Source organism: Equus caballus, chromosome X, assembly GCF_041296265.1.
Source record: "Equus caballus isolate H_3958 breed thoroughbred chromosome X, TB-T2T, whole genome shotgun sequence".
NCBI lineage: Eukaryota > Metazoa > Chordata > Mammalia > Perissodactyla > Equidae > Equus > Equus caballus.
Genome location: NC_091715.1, coordinates 47,928,799 through 47,945,994, shown reverse-complemented (window position 1 = coordinate 47,945,994; position 17,196 = coordinate 47,928,799).

Sequence of the window (17,196 nt, the reverse complement as noted above, 5' to 3'; positions counted from 1 at the left end):
TATTTAGAGGTGCAGTTTGCCATCTGACTTCTCCTCTCTTATGGACCCACAAAATGTTATTTGTCAGCCTGCTCAACTTTTTACTTGTTGTTAGGATGGAGTGATGAATTCCAGGGTCCTTACATGTGGAACCAGATACCAAAAGTCTGATTCAGTGATCTTTTTTAGAAATGATATGCTTTGTTTCCTTTATCCTTTTGTTTATCTTCTATAGGTAATTTCTTTGTGGTTTAAATGAAGTTACATAAAACATGGTTGTAACATTCTATTTTAAGCTGAAAACTACTTAAATTCAATTGCATAGAAAACTCTATACTTTTACTCCCATTCCACTTTATGTTAGTGATGTCACAATTTATATTTTGTCATAGTGTATGTATATTAACATAGTTTTGTGGTTATAGGTTTTTTAAAAACACTTTTGACTTTTAATTTTTATACCGTTATTGTATTACAGTGTTATGTATTTGTCTATATATTTACCTTTACCAATGAATTTAATACCTTCATATGCTTTCATGTTTCTCTTCAGCATTCCTTTGTTTCAACTTGAAGAACTCCCTGTAGTATTTCTTGTATGGCAGGTTTTGTGATGATAAACTCACTTAGCTTTTGTTTGTCTGGAAAATTCTTTCTCTTTTCCATTTATGAAGGCAGTCTTTCTGAGTATAGTATTGTTTTTTGGCACGTTTTATTTTTCTTTCAAAACTTTGAATATATCATCCCATTCTTTACTGGCCTGCAAGGTTTCTGCAGAGAAATACACTGTTAGTGTTATCCTTCTTCATGACAAGTCACATTGCTCCTGCTGATTTCAAAACTCTTTCTTTGTCTTTGAATTTTGAAAAAGGGATTATAATGTGTCTTCGTGTAGAGTCTTTTTGATTCTTCCTATTTGGGATCTGCTGTACTTCATAAATCTGGTTGTCCATTTTTCTATTCAGTTTTGGGATCGTTTCAGATACTATTTCTTTAAATAATTTTCTGCCCCTTTCTGTGTCTCTTCTCCTTCTAGTACTCCCATAACACATATATTAACCTATTCGTTGTGGCCCCATAAGCCCATTAAGTTTTCTTCACTCTTTTTCATTAAGTGTTTTTTTCTTCTCTGACTGGATAATTTGAAATGACATATCTTTGAGTTTGCTGGTTCTTTGTTTTGCTTGATCAATTCTGCTGTTGAATTGCTTTAATGAGTTGTTTCAGTTCAGTTATTGTATTCTTCAAACCTTGAGTTTCTTTTTGTTTTTTTGTATAAATTCTCTTTATTTATATTCTCATTTTGTTCATGGAGTGTTTTTCTTATTTCACCAATTTTCTTTTTATGGTCTCATAAATCACTGAGGTTCTTTAAAACAATTATTTTTAAATTCTTTTTTTTCAGTTTCCTTTCTTAATAGTCTTTTTTAAAAATTAAAATATTTTAAAAATATAACGTGTAAGTTTAAATTTTACAACATGTTGATTTGAAACATTTATGTATTGCACTATGATTGCCATTGTAACATTAGCTAACAGTTCTATCACATCACGTAATTTTCATTTTTTTTTTGAAGTGGGATTTGTGAAGATCTGGTCTCTTAGCAAGTTTGATGTTTATAATACAATATTGTATACTGTTCATTAGACCTCCAAGATCTATTTGTGTACTCGTTACAAGTTTGTAAACTTAAACATCTCTCCTATTCCCCCATCATCCAGCTCCTGGTAATCCTCATCTTACCCTATACTTTTATGAGTTTGATGATTTTAGGTTTCACATGTAATTGATATCATACACTATTTGTCTTTCCCTGTCTGACTTATCTAACTTTTAATAATGTCATCAAGGTCCACCCATGTTGTTGCAAATCACAGGATTGCCTTCTTTCTCGTGGCTGAATAATATTCCATTGTTTATATATGTCATGTACTTTTTATCCATTCATCAATTGATGGGCACTTAGGCTGTTTCCATATCTGGATACTGTGAAGTGTGCTGCAATAAACATGGGAGTGCATATATGTCCTTGAGATTCTGTTTTCATTTCCTTGCTGGGTCATGTGGTAGTTCTATTTTTAATTTTTGAAGAATCTCCATACTGTTTCCATAGTGGCTGAACAAATTTAAACTCCCACCAACATTGTACAAGGGTTACTTACTCTTCATATCCTCATCAACACTTGTTATCTACTGTCTTGTTGATATAGCCATTTTAACAGGTCTGAGGTGATCTCATTGTGGTTTTGATTTGCATTTCCCTAATGATTAGTGATGTTGAGAATCTTTTAATGTACCTGTTTGGCCCGCTGGATGCGTCCTTTGGAAAACTGTCTATTTAGCTCCTCTGCCCATTTTTAAATCACATTGTTCATTTTTTGTTGTTGTTATTGAGTTTTATAAAATTTTGTATATTGTGGATATTAACCTTTATCCAATATAAGGTTTATAAATACTTTCTCTCATTCTCTAGGTTGTCTTTTTATTTTGTTGATTGTTTCTTTTGCTGTGCATAAACTTTTAAATTTAATGTAGTCTCACTTATTGATATTTGCTTTTTTATGTGTGCTTGTCATGGCGTCATATGCAAAATCATTGACAAGACCAATGTCAAGGAGCTTTTTCTCTATGTTTGATTCTAGGGGTTTTATAAGATCAGTTTGTATATGAAGTCTTGATCTATGTCAAGTTAATTTTTGTGAGAGGTATAATATGGAAGTCCAATTCTATTTCCCTGCATGTGTTTATCCAGTTTCCCCAGCACCATTTATTGAAGTGACTATCCTTTCCCCATTTGATCTTCTTGGCTCCCTTCTCAAATATTAGTTGGCCATATATTCAGGAGCGTAATTCTGGGTTCTCTACTCTGTTCCATTGGTATATGTCTATTTTAGACAGTACCATACTGCTTTTTGTTTGTTTGTTAGTGAGGAAAATTGGCCCTGAGATAATATCTGCACCAATATTCTTCTATTTTTGTATGTGAGTCACTGCCACAGCATGGCTTGATAAATGACATAGGTCCATGCCTGGGATCCAAACCTGTAAACCCTGGGCCACTGCAGCAGAGCACTCTGAACTTAACCACTATGCAACCAGGCCAACCCCCATACTGTTTTAATTGCTATATCTTTGTAGTATAGTTTGAAATTGGGACCTGTGATGCCTCTGGCTTTGTTCTTTCTCAGGATTGCTTTGGCTTTTTGGGATCTTTTGTGGTTCCATAAAAATTTTAAGTTTTTTTTCTTTTTTCTGTGAATCATGATATAACGACCTTCTTTTTCCCTTGTTGCCATTTGTTGGTTTAAAATCTATTTTATCTAATATATGTATAGCTACTCCTGCTTTCCTTTGGTTTCTACTTGCATAGAATATCTATTTTCATGCATGCCTTCACTTTGAATCTATATGTGCCCTTAAAGCTGCAGTAGGTCTCTTGTAGGCAGCATATAGCTTTTTCCTTGTTTTATTCATCTGTGCTCTTTATGTCTTTTGATTGGACACTTCAATCCATTTACATTTAGAGTAATTTGTATATGTAGGGACTTACTAATACCATCTTCTTAATTGTTTTCCAGCTGTTTTGTATTCTCTTTTTAATTTCTTCTCTTATTGCTGTCCTTTTTTGTGAAATGATTTTCTATAGTGATAGGCTTTGATATCCTTCTTTCCGTCTTGTATGAATCCACGCTAGGATTTTGCTTTGTGTTTCCATGAGGCTTATATAAAATAGTCTTTTTTGCACTGATAAAAATTTACCTTTGGTCATATGCAAAAAACTACTTTTCCTCCTCTCATTATGTTTTTGATATCACTCTTTCCATCTTTTTGTATTGGGTATCCATTAGAAATTGTTGTAGCTATAACTACTTTTAATATTTTTTGTCCTTTATCCATTTACTAGAGTCAACTTGTTAACACACCTCCATATTACAGTATTAGAATTTTCTGAATTTATTTACAATATTGTTTCTAAATCTATTTACAATATTGTTTGCCTTTCTTTACCTTTAACAGTGTGTGTTGTATATTTTCAAATGTTTTCATGTTAGTAATTAGCATCCTTTTATTTCAGTTTAAAGAACTTCTGTAAGTATTTCCTGTAAGATAACTTTTGTGATGAATCCACAGCTTTTGTTTATTAGGGAAAGGTTTTATATTGCTTTTATTTCTGAAGAACAACTTTGGTGGATAAAGCGTTATTTCCTGTTGATTTCTTTCAGCACTTAGAACATATCATTCCATTCACTTTTGTCCTGTAAGATCTCTGCTGAGATATCTACTTAAAGCCTTATAGGTATTCCCTTGTATGAGATAAATTATTTTCTCTTGCTTCTTTTAAAATTCTGTCTTTGATTTTAGAGTTTTATTATAATGTGTCTTTAAGTAGATCATTTTGAATTGAAAGTTTGGAGTGATCTTCTAGCTTCATGAACTTGGATGGTCAAATCTCTCCCCCCGGGTTGGGATGTTGTCAGCTGTAATTTCTTTAAATATGCTTTCTACCCCTTTCTCTCTCTTCTGTCCTTGGAATTCAAGGATACATACACTTTTTCTTGATAGCATCTCATAAGTCACATAGGCTTTCTTTATTATTTTTACTCTTTTTTGTTTCTGCTCCTCTGATTGAATGATTTCAGTTGATATGTCTTTGAGTTCACAGATTCTTTCTCTTGCTTGGTCATGCCTGCCATTGTAGCTCTCTATTGAATTCAATTCAGTCATTGTGCCTTCAGTTCCAAAATATCTGTCTAGTTCTTTTTCATGTTTTCTATCTTTCCTTTGAACTTGTAATTTTGTTCTTGTATTGTTTTCCTAGTGTCCTTAAATTGTTTATCTGTGTTCTAACATAGTTCTCTGAACATCTTTAGAACAATTATTTTTAATTCTTTGTTGGGTGTTTTTTGGATCTCCATTTATTTGGTGCCAGTTACTGGAAGTAGCCTTGAGTAGTTCTCTACACATTTGAAGAAGCAGCCACTTCTTCACAGTAATGAGGTTAGGACAGGAAGCATGCAGGCATGCAGCTAGGGCGGCTAGCTACAGCCAAGCACAGTGGTGCAGGTAGTGACAGAAGACAGCACCTCACCTGGGCCCACAAGCAGCTGTGGGGGCCATGGCTGTTGGAGTGTTCTCCTATGGCTGTACAATCTCCACCCAGGTGTGTGCACTGCAATGGGGGGTTAGTTATGGGTATCAGGCTGGCAGTGTACAAGTGCACAACTGGAGAGTCTAACCTTATGTTCATGAATGGTGGTTTTGGTCATACACAGAAATCTAGATTGGTGCCTTGCTCTCCCATAGTCACAGGGGCCTAATCTGGCTTCCCATGCATTTTCTGGGCTTCAGTGGAGGTGGAAGTGGGAGGGAGAAGTGAGGGACTTAGGTGTTTGGCATCAATGAATGTGAATACCTGTGAGTCAAAAAGTGGTAAAATCTACAGGAGGTCTGAATGTCTGCACTGGCCATTGGTTGCTTTTGCAGTTGCAAAAGCTGCTGGATTTGTCTGCAAAGCATGTTACTATAAACCATGATTGCTCTCACTGTGTTCTTGCTGTTGGTAGGCCCTACTTTTCTTTCTTTTTCCTAGCCATCTCTATACATCTCTGTTTTGCCAGTCTGAGTGTGCAAAACTGAAGCAGGACCTTTGTCCAGTGTCCTGAATGGCTAGAGAAGCTGTTTTCTCACCCTGGTCTTTCTTTTCTAATGGGAGGAGCTCTTTCTCACTGGGAATTTTCCTCTTAGCACTGAGAAATGTAGGTTAAGGGAGGGGATGATGTATGCAAAATAAAGCTGTCTTCCTTCTTTTTTCTGTGGTTATTTCCAACTTTTTTTCCCACTGTGTTGTTAAAATTTTTTAAATGGATCCCAGAGCTTTCCCAGAACTGTTTTTGTTCAAGAATAGCTGTCTAATTGTTGACCTTTGTTCAGGGACAAAGGCTAGGGTCTCCTACATTGCCATTTTGGTGACATCACTCTTCCTCTATAAGGCCTTTATGACTGACTTCTTTTACTTATCATAATGTTTTTGAGGTTTATCCATCTTGTAGTAGTTATCAGTACTTAATGTACTTAATAATGTAATAAATGAAATTTCACAAGGTTGTAAACTATCATAACCTCTATAAAAATATATAGTTTAATTTTGACAAGGCATTCTACTTGTAACAGGGTTTAACTTGGTGTGGGGATAATTTACTTTTGACTTTATGGTTCTGTAAAGTTTGAAATATTTTCCTTATTTATTTGATACATCACATAATATTTGATCTATCATGTTTTACTATACCAACAATTTAAAAAACAAATGTAATTTTAAAACTCCTTTCTTTTTAGATGTAAACATTGCATAGAGACTTATGTTTCTCAGTCTCAGCAGTGATGATTATCTCTTAGCAGCAAGCATCTTGAAATTTACAATCACCAGCAGAGCCCAGATGGGACAATGATTATTGAAATGATTATGTGTCATAGTGTTTCAGTATAAGATAATAAACATTCCAATAAAATGAAATTATAAGGTTCTTTGTATTCAAATAAAATATAGAAGGCTGATATTAGAGCTTTATCTGATACACATTCTTAAATTTTGCATCTAAATTTAAAATTAATCATATGCTAATAGTTTCAAAGTTTAAATGAAATATATGACTTTTTAGAAGATGCAAATACCAAAATTAATTCAAGAATACATAGAAAATGTGAATAGGCTAATATTTCTAGAAGGTATTAAATAATAGCATAATAGTTCATAGCTGCTCAATAAGTGTAGCTGACAGACTTCTCCTCAGGTCCTGAAAATTGGATTGAGACAGCAGTAACATAGATACATAAATAATAAAGCAATCTTGCATTCCTGGGATAAATTAATTATATATTCTATATATTCTATTCTAGAATAGAAAGGAACTTCCTTAACTTGATAAAGTAAATGTACAAAAATGAAATGTATAACAACATTAAACTTAATGTTGAAAGACCTAATATCTTTCCCCTAAGATTGAAGACAAAACAATTACTTCCATTCCACTCTCTAATTCTTATTCAAAATTATACTGCAAGTCCAAGCACATGCAATAAGGCAAGGAAAAGAAATAAAAGGTATACAGATTAGAAAAGTAGAATAAATATTTCTCTATTCATAGACAACATGATTCTCTAAATAGAAAAATCATAAGGAATCCATAGAAGAAAAGGCCAGGACCAGATGGCTTCACTGGTGAATTTTTCCAAACATTTTTTTTTAAAGATTTTATTTTTTTCCTTTTTCTCCCCAAAGCCCCCCATACATAGTTGTATATTCCTTGTTGTGGGTCCTTCCAGCTGTGGCATGTGGGACGCCACCCCAGCGTGGTCCGATGAGCAGTGCCATGTCCACACCCAGGATTCGAACCAACGAAACACTGGGCCGCCTGCAGTGGAGCGCGTGAACTCAACCACTCGGCCACGGGGCCAGCCCCTTTCCAAACATTTAAAGAAGAATTAACTCCAATTATTTTCAAATTCTTCCAAAAAATTGAAGAGAAAGGAAAACTTCAAAATTCATTTTATGAGGCCAGCATTACCTTGATTTATACCAAAGCCTGAAAAGAATACTACAAGAAGGCTGGCCCGGTGGCACAGCGGTTAAGTGTGCACGTTCCACTTCAGCAGCCCAGGGTTCACCAGTTTGGATCCTGGCTGTGGATGTGGCACCACTTGACATGCCATGCTGTGGTAGGCATCCCACATATAAAGTAGAGGAAGATGGGCATGGATGATAGCTCAGGGCCAGCCTTCCTCAGCAAAAAGAGGAGGATTGGCAGCAGTTAGCTCAAGGCTAATCTTCCTCAAAAAACAAAAAAGAATTCTACAAGAAAAGAAAACTGCATTCCAATATCTATGATAAATATACATGCAAAATTCTCAATAAAATGCTAGTAAACCAAATTCAGCAGTGCATTAAAAAGACCACTCACCATGATCAAATGGGATTTATCCCTGCAATGCAAAGATGGTTCAACATATGGAAATCAATAAATGTGATACATCACAGTAATAGAATAAAAGAAAAAATTTTATGATCATTTCAATAGATGCAGAAAAAGCATTTGACAAAATTCAATGTCTATGTGTGACAAAAACTCTTTAACAAATTAGGTATAGAAGGAATGTACCTCAACATAATAAAGGCCATATATGAGAAGCCCACAGCCCACAGCATACTTATGATTAAAGGTTGAAAGCTTACCCTCTAAGATCAGGAAGAAGACAAAGTTGCCCATTCTCATCACTCCTATTCAATACAGTACTGGAAAGTCCTCGCTATTGCAATCAGGCAAACAAAATAAATAAAAGACATCAGAATTGGGAAAAAAAGCAAAATTGTCCCTATTTGCATGTGACATTATTTTATAGAGAGAAAATTTTAAAAAAAACCACCAAATTTGTTAGATGTAATCAACAAACTTAGTAAAGTTGTAGGATACAAAATTAGCATACAAAAATCAGTAGCATTTCTATACACTAACAGTGAAATATATGAAAAGGAAATACAGAAAATTATCCCATTTACGACAGCACCAAAACAATAAATTAGTTAGGAATAAATTTAACTAAAAATATGAAAGCTCTCTACTATGAAAACTACAATACATTGACGAAATAAATTGAAGAAGACACAAATAAATGGAACTGTATCCTGTGTTCATGGATGAGAAGAATTAATATTGTTAAAACATCAATACTACCCAAAGCCATCTATGGATTCAATGCAATCCCTATCAAACTACCAATATGCTTTTTTACAGAAGTAGAAAAAGCACTTCTAAAATTTATATGGATCCATAGAAGACCCCAAATAGCCAAAGAAATCATGAGAAAGAAGAACAAAGCAGCAGGCATTACCCTTCCTAATTTAAAGCTATAGTCAGGAAAACTGTATGGTAGTGACATAAAAACAAATAGACCAATGGAACAGAATCAAAAGCCCAGAAATTAGCATATTTGTTCAACTAATATTTGACTAATTTGACTAATATTGTGAGCCAAGAATACTCAATGGAGAAAAGACACTCTCTTCAATAATTGGTGCCAGGATAACTGGATATTCACATGTAAAAGAATAAAACTGGACCCATATCTTACACCATTCACAAAAATTAACTTGAAATAGATTAAAGACTTAAATCTAAGTCCTTTGGAGATGACGAAATTAAAAATCAGCTTGTGGTTCATGGTTCCAAAACCTCATGAATATGGAGAAAAAAAAACGATGAATTTCACACTTTAAATGGGTAAATTTTATGTTATGTGAATTATATCTCAACAAAGCAATTGAACATGTATCAGGACTCCTGATTCTGGCAAAACCAAGTAAATGTACTTTTCCTTATTTCTCCCATCCATGTGCAACTAAAAACAAATATAAGAAATCTGAAAGGTGGAGATAAGGAGGCACTCTGACTATAAAGCTCATGCACTGTGGTGAGTCCTCTGGGTTTTCATCTTGTCTCATATTTTTCAGGCTTGGAGCTGAAGAAGCCAGCAACTTGGAAATGCCAAGGAGTACTGACAAGAATAACTCCAACCAAAGCCTATTTTCTCTAAAGGACCTTCCTAGTAAGTCACACTTTTAAACAGTAACCACTCCAGTACAGCCAAATATGACAGAAACAAACTGATGCCACACTCCTATCCATGCCAGCAAAGGCTGAGTAAGGAACCTAGATTTCCAACTTCACAAGGCTTCAAAGGGACACCCCACCCCTGCACTGGTGTAATATCAGAGAAAGGGAAATAGGAGTCTAGAACTAAATCTCCACCAACATGTAACAAGATACTTCTTCCTCTCCCTGCCAGAATAATGTAAGAGGAGACCTAATGGAGAAATAGCATTTAATCACCACTCAGGGGTAATGAGGCCACCTCTCTGACAGTGGGGGATGTCAATGTTAGCTAGATGGGGAGCAGTAGTGAAACAATGCTCTCTCTCCCAGCCAAGAAGTTATTAATAGAGACCTAGTAAAACACTGGAACTCCCACACTCACACAACAGCAGTGAGGAGGTCACCACTTGGTAGTCAATGGAGGTCAAATGAGGAACTTAGATGTTTACCACCCCCCTCCCGGCAGTAACAAGGTGTCACCTACCCTTCCCCTGACAGAGCAATGTCAGAGAAAGCTAGCTAAAACAGAAGATTTAAATAAGATCCAGAACTGTATAATATCCAAAACATCCAGATTTCAGTAGAAAATTGTTAATCATACCAAGAACAAGTAAGATCTCAAACTGAATGTAAAAGACAACCAATAGTTACTAACACTCAGATGAAAAAGATGGTAGGATTATCTGACAGAGCTTTTAAAGCAGCCATCATAAAAATGCTTTAAAGAGCAGTTATGTGCATGCTTAAAACAAATTAGTAAATAGAAAGTCTTAGAAATGATTAGAAAGTCTCAGCAGAAAAATAGAGGATATAAAGGAGAACCAAATGGAACTTTCAGAACTCAAAAATACAATAACCAAAATTTAAAATTTAACGAATGGTTTCAAAAGTAGAATGAAAGGTGCAGAAGAAAAAGTCAGTGAGCTTGAAGATAGACCAATAGAAATTACCCAAATTAAGAGAAAATAAATGCAAAGGAAAAATGGCCAGTGCCTCAGAGACCTATGGAACTATAATGACTATAATAAAAGATATAACATTTGTGTAATTAGAGTCACAGAATGAGAGGAGGAAAAAGAACTCAAAAAAATTAATGGCTATGCAAATGTTCCAAATTTTTGAAAAGATATACCCTATATATTAAAGAAGCTAAGCAAAGCACAATCAGGATAAACCCTTGAAAGTCTACACAAGAAACGTTATATTCAAATTTATGAAAAACAAAGGAAAATAAATCTTTAAAGAAGTGAGAGAAGAATGACACTTGAGCTATAACAGAAAACAATTTGAAAGATAGCAAATTTTTGTCAGAAACAATAGAGTCCAGTGGAAGTGGTGCAACATGTTTCAAGTGCTGAAAGAAAAGAACTTTCAATCCAGAATCCTATACTCAGTGAAAATATCCTTCAAGAATGAAGTGGAAATCAAGACATTCTCAGATGATGGCATATTAAGAGAATTTGTTGCCAGCAGAAGTAACTGAAAGATCAGCAAAAGGTAATTTTCTACACAGAAAGGAAACAATGAAAGAAAATCTTTTGAGTGTCTGGAAGGAAGAAAGAATGCCGCTGAAGAAGAAAAATCACATGTTAATATTAATCGATACAGAAAAATCATTGAACAAAGTACAACATTCACTCATAATGGAAATAACACACCCAAAATATAGGAATATAGGGAAACCTCCTGAACTTAATAAAGAGCATCTAAAAAAATTACAGCTAATAGCATTCTTAATGGTGAAAGACTGAATACTTTTTTCCTTACTTTAGGAAGATATTCTGAAATGATGTCCACTCGCACCAGTCTTATTCAGCATATTGCTGGAATTTCTACCCAATGCAATAAGGCAGTAAGACAAAAGAAAGAAAAAGAAAAGAAAATACATTCGTATGGAAAAGGAGAAAACAAAACTGTCTCTATTTGAAGATCACATGATTGTCTACATAGAAAATACTAATGAATCTTAGAAAAACTTCTAGAACTAATAAATAGGCTTAGGAAGGCTGCAGGATATAAGATAAACATTCTGAAATCAGTTCTATTACTGTATACTAGCAATGAACACAAAGCCACATGAGTTAAATATGCAACATCCTTCACAACCACTCAATAAGTACTTAGCTGTAAATCAAAACTTAAACAGGACTTTTATGCTGAAAACTACAAAATGCTAATGAAAAAAATTAAAGGTCTAAATAAATGGAGACATACCATATTCATGGATTGAAAGACTTGATTTAATAAAGATGTCCATTCTCCTCAAATTGATATACAGGTTTAACAGAATTCCAGTCCACATTTCAGTGATATTATTATGGATGTTATATGGAAAGGCAAAAAAACTAGAATAATTAAAATATTTAGAAAAAGAAGAATAAATTGGGAAGAATCAATCTATGTAATTTTAAGACTTAGTAAACAGCTACATAAATTAAGACTGTGGTATTGGAAGGGGGATAAACATATGGATGAATGGAACAGAGTAGGAAAATCAGAAGTAGATCCATAAAAATTTGCTGAACTAAATTTTTACAGATTAGCAATTAAAGTGGAGAAAAGACAAATTTTTAAAAAGTCGTACTGTAGATCCTGATAAGAATATGAAAAGAAAAGCTATAGACTTGGATAAAATATTTGCAAATCAAATATATGACAAATACTAGTATCTAGAAGACATGAAGAAATGTTAAAACTGAACAATAAAAAAAATTAGAAAATGGGCAAAAGAGATGAAGAGACATTTCAATGGAAAAGATATACAGATGGCAAATATGCACATGAAAAGATGTTCAACATCATTATACATTAGGGACATACAAATTAAAACCACAATTAAATTATTTACAACTTGAAACAAATGAGATATCACTTGAAACACAATATCACTTGAAACAAATGTAGTGAGATATCACTACATACCTTAAAGAATGGCTAAAATTTAAAAAATAGTGAAAATAATAAATGCTGGCTGGAATGCAGAAAAACTGTACCACTCATACATTGCTGCTGGTTATATATAATGGTACAGCAAATCTGGAAAACAGTGCTAGTTTCTTAAAAAATAATTAAACCTATGACTATCATACAACCCAACATTTACCCCTTCTGAGCATTTACTCTAGAGAAATTAAAACTTATGTTCAAACAAAAACTTATACACAAATACATGTTACTGTTTTGTTCGTAGTAGCCATAAACTGCAAATGATTCAGATATGTTTCAACTGAATGGTTAAAAACATAACTGCTGCATTCCTACCATGGAATACCTCAACACTAAAAGAAAATGAAAGATAATCACAACAACGTTTATTAATCTTCAGGGAATTATGCTGCACGAATAAAGACAATCCAAACAAGTTACATAATTTATGACAATTTATATAATATTTTTGAAATGAAAAAATTTTATAAATGAAGGATAGGTTAGTGGTTGTCAGGGGTTAAGAATGGGGAGCATTAGGGCAGGGAGTTGAGTGTGGTCATAAAAGGACAACAGAAGAAATTTTGTGGTATTGAAACTTAGATTTCTAGACTGTGGATGGATACAGAAAACAGCATATGTGATAAAATTGTATTGAACTTAGCACACACACAAGCACAAATGAATGCAACTAAAATTGGAAAAATGTGAATAAGATTGGTGGATTACATTAATGTCAAAATTCTGGTTGTAATATCATGCTGTAGTTTTGCAAGAGGTTATCAATGGGAAAAACTCATTAAATCGTACACCACCTCTCTCTGTATTCTTTTTTACAACTGCACGCAAAACTACAATTCTCTCAAAAAATAATAATTAAAAAAAAAAACAATTGCTCATGTCATACTCTCTTCTTTCTTCTTCCACTATGTGTCTTATCTTTATGGCAATACCACATTGTCTTGATTACAGTAGCTTTGTTATATTAAGTCTTCAAATCAGGTAAAGTCAACCTGTTCTTTTTCGAAATTTTCTTGTCTATTCTAGTTCCTTTTCTTTTCATACTTAAAAGTCATCTGGACAACTTCTACAAAAACCCAATCTGATAGGATTTTGTTTAGGATTCTATTGGTTCCATAGATCAGGAGGGGAGAATTACATCTTAGCAATACTGAATCTTCCAATTCATGAACACAATGATGTCTATATGCATTTATACCTCATTTGATTCCTTTACTCTGTGCTTTATTGTTTTCAGCATTCATATCCTGGGCATATTTTGTTAGATTTTATTTTGCTTTTGATTTTTGTGTATAGTACTGCTTTTTAATTTTTTTCCCAATCTTTCAGTGCTACTTTTAGAACTACAATCGATTTTTGTGTACTAGCCTCGAATTCTTCAACCTGGCTCAATTTACTTATTGTTTCCAGTAGAATATTTTTGTAGATACCTTGGGATTTTCTGCTAGAAAATAATGTCTTCTACAAAAGGAGATAATTTTATTTATTCCTTTCCCATATATGCCTTGATTTGTTTATTATTGTTACCTTATTACACTGGCTAGGACCTGATCACAACAATGCAAATGAGTGGTGTGTATGGACATCTTTGCCTTGTTTGTGATCTGTAGTTGAAAGAATTCATTTCTTTTCCTTAAGCAAAATATTAGAAGTACTTTAAAGAAAAAATGTAGAAGTACTTTATTAGGTCGAGGGAATAGCCTTATATTCCTGATTTCTGAAATGTCCTTTCATGAAAAGTTGCCGCATATCATCATGACTTTTATGGATCTATTCAAATTATTATATGTTTTTTCTTCTTTAGTCTGTTGATATTGTGAATTACATTGATTGATTTATAAATATTACACTAGCCTTGAATTCCTCAAATAATTCCCACTTTGTCACAATGTGTTATCCTTTTACGATGTTGTTGAATTCAATATGGTTATAATTTGGTGATGACTTTTACATCTATATTGAGGGATACTGATCTTTAGTTTGAATTACTTGTAAAATCTTCATCTAAGTTTTGATACCAGGATAATTCTCATCTCATAAAATAGATTAGGAAGGCTTTTTTCTTATTCTTTAGAAGAGTTGATGTAAAGTTGGTATCGTTTCTTCATTATATGATTGGTAGACTCTACCTGTTAAGCCAACTTGGTCTGGGTTTTTCTTTAAGATTTTTAAGTATAAATTAAATATTTAAATAGATATGACAATATGATGTGTATTCTTGAGAGAGTTTTTTGAGATTTTATGCCATTAATCTAATTTGTCAAATTTATGGGCATAAATTTGTTCATAATATTCATTTCTTAGCTTTTCAATGTCTTTAGTTTCTGTAGTAATACCTTCTTTCAATCCTGATATTAGAATTTTTTGCATTATCTCTTTTTTCTTGGTCATTTTTTCTAAAATTTTGCCAATTTTCATGATTTTTTTTCAAGACAACTTTTATTTGTATTGATTTTCCTATTGCTTCCCTTATTTATGTTTCACTGATTTCTATTTTCACCTTTTCTTCCCTTCCTTCTACTTGGTTTGCATGTATTTTTTCTCATATTTTTTAAGGTGGATCATTGTTTAGACACTTAAAAAATTTTGTAATGTTAGAAATAAAGACTATACATTTCCCTTTAAGCACTGCTTTATCTGTATCTCGCAAGTAGTTATGCTATGCTTTCATTTTCATTCATTACAAAACATTTTTTAACTTCACTTATCACTTTCTCTGTAATCCATGGGTTGCTTAAAAATTTATTGTTTATTTTCCAAGTATTTTAAGATTTTCCAGATATCTACCTGTTATTGATTTTCAAATTCCACTATGCTCATAGAATATACTCCAAATTATTTACTATTTACATTTACTATAAGTATTGATGTGCTTGGATTTTGGGTTTCTGCTTTTATTATTTATTTTATTTTTGGTTTCTCTATTTTTCCCACCTGACCTCTTTTGGATTATTTGATTTTTTTGTATCTCATTTTAATTTATCAATTGACTTCTTGCTTACATCTTTTTTGTTTACACAGATCAGAAGCTCAATTTCAGAATCCCATTCTTAAGTATATATTCTATGATCTCACTTTTGGAATAAAAATATATCATGATTTAGGCAGCAAAGCAGAGTGGTATAATTTTTAAAGAAACAAAAAGTTTTATCAGAATTATACATTACAAAAATGTGGGAGGATCTGTACAAATAAAGGTCCAGAAAGGAGAGGTTTAGACGTTCAAGATCCACTAAACATTCTATCAGAAAGACTGGTGAAATTAGACAAATTGGAGCTTTTAGGGAAATCTTGATCTGGTTGCCAAACTAGGACTGCAAAGATGGAGTGCATATAGAGGTCTATGGAAGCCACAACCTCTGTGGAACCTCTGACTTCTGTGAAACTGCTGTCTCAATTTGTTTTCAGCTAGCTCCTGGCCATGGACTTGGAAGCCACTTTTGTTCTTGAAGGCCAGCTTCTTGCAAGGAAAGCTAGAGTTGGAGTAGAAGAGAATAGGGAAAAACTGGAGTAAGCCGCATATTGGGGAAAAATATTTATAATGTATGTATCTGAAAAATGATGTGTATACATAAGGTATAAGAATCCCTTATAACTTAATTATTAGGAAAGCAACATTCCAAAAAATATAGGTTAAATATTTGAACAGACAACTCACAAAAGAAGATATACTAAGACCAATGATCACATAAAAGCTTTCAACATCAACATTAACAGGAAAAGACATATTAAAATCACAAATAATGATACACACACATTTGAATTGATAAAACTAAGAAGATTAGCAATACCAAGAGTTATAAAATAGGTGGAACAATTAGGTAGCAGCAGTGGAGGCATTCATATAACTCCAATATCTCAACAACAGCAATGCCTGCAGCCACAAGGTAACAGACAATAGAAGAGACAGTGCTCTGTGAGGCCATTGCAGCAGAGCATCCAACCCAGGTGATCCTGGTCATGGCATCTCTTTACACCCAGCAGGTAAGCCAGCAAATGCAGTGAGTGACACTGGCAACAGCAAGGCATCAGTGGTTCCCAGAGGTGCAGACAGCAAGGAAAAGATTAGCAGCAACCCCCTCAACAGAAGTGGTGAAGGGTGGAATGTGCCAATCCTCAAATATAATCAGAGGCAGCTCAGGTAAGGGAAAACGAAAACTAGCGCTATATTGCCACCTATTGTAAAACAAAAGAATAGCCTCTAATGTCCAATTAGTTGACAAATTTTAATCAAAACAAAGCTATACCTAAATACGAAAAATGTTTGCTACAACAAATGAACCAGAAGAATAGTTCAGCAAGCACCATGAAAAAGCACAGTAACATGGCATCACAAAAAGACAATAACAATTCTCCAGAAACCAAACAGAAAGTCATGGAAAATTTGTGATCTAATGATAAAGAATTCAAAATAGCTGTCATGAAGAAATTCAATGACGTACAAGGAAACACATAAAAGCAGTTCAGTGAGCTCAGGAATACTATCATGAAGAGAGGGAATACTTTACCAAATAAATTGAAACTCTTAAAAAGATCAAAACAGAGATTCTAGACTGAAGAACTCAATAAATGAGATGAAAAATGCATTGGAAAACACTGGAAATAGAGCAGATCATATGGAAA